Source organism: Myotis davidii, unplaced genomic scaffold (assembly GCF_000327345.1).
Source record: "Myotis davidii unplaced genomic scaffold, ASM32734v1 scaffold807, whole genome shotgun sequence".
Taxonomy (NCBI): domain Eukaryota; kingdom Metazoa; phylum Chordata; class Mammalia; order Chiroptera; family Vespertilionidae; genus Myotis; species Myotis davidii.
Genome location: NW_006298272.1, coordinates 350097 through 351302, shown reverse-complemented (window position 1 = coordinate 351302; position 1206 = coordinate 350097).

Below are 1206 nucleotides of genomic sequence, written 5' to 3'. Positions count from 1 at the left end.
GCAGTGAGACTCGGGGGCACAGCGGCAACGCACGTCCGTGGAGGCAGGACCATCGGACACCCCTCCCGGGAGCCACTTGGGCAGCGGCCAGGGTCCCTGGCGATCGGGCGTCAACTGCTCCAAAGCACGAGAACCTCAAGAACAGACTGCCATTCCCGAGTGGGTGTCTCAGTGACAGACAGCGGCGTCCCCCAGGCTCCCCGGGGCCCCGGGAGCGAGGCGGTGTGGTCCTAAGCAAGCAGGCAATCTGCGGGGGAATGAGTGACAGCCCTTCGATCTGAGCATCGTGCGCACACACAGCAGATGGCGTGCATGCAGCATGCGACGCAGGAAAGAACACGCCATCTTACAGTCCATGCCACGCACATGTAGCTTGTCTATACGATGCACATGCCCGTGTGCAACACGCCTCTGCAGTTTGTGTACATGTCTGTATGCCTCTGTGACGTGCACATGTTACATAACATGCACACAGCGGGATGCCCGCAGGGAACACAGGCCTGAGAAGCCGATTCCGACAGGAAAAGGGGTGGAAAGACCTGCGGATGGATGCCCAGAAGTGACCCCAGGACGGAGCTGTCTCCTCGGGGAAGTGGAGGCCAGCAGGCTCCCCTGGCCAGGGCCCGGCTCCCCCTGCAACCCGCACGCCATCCCCCACAGGACACAGGCCCTCCTCTCCTGCCCCCACCGCATGTGCCCAGCCGTCAGCCCAGGGACAGGCCTGCTGGCAATTGCGGGCTCCCAGGCTGCAGTCACGACCCAGCCGAGTCTGTCTCCTGGCACCGGACACAGGGTGACCAGTGCCTGCTTCTGTCTGTCCCTGAAAAGGCCGCCCAGGGCCCAGCCACACGGGGAGGAGGGGCTGGTTGGCTCTCCCCCTCCCTGCTCCTCCTCCGCCCCCTGCCCCCATCAGTGTGTTTACACGTTTCTGTTGTTCACCGTGTGACACTGTCAGGCTGCTGGCAGCCAGCTCACCCTCGCTCCCTGCGCCCACCTCCTTCACCCCAAGGCCCTGCCTGGCCGACACCCTCGGTTCTTGTCGCCGGGGCCACAGCAGCCCCGACCACCTTCCTCGGGCCCTTTCTGTCCTCATCCACCCAGATGTCATGGCCAGGCTTCCCCAGGCACCGCTCAGCGTCCATGTAGTCCCAGCCCAGCCTCACCCCCGCGGCCGCCCCGAGGAAAGCCGTTTCCCAGGAGAACGGA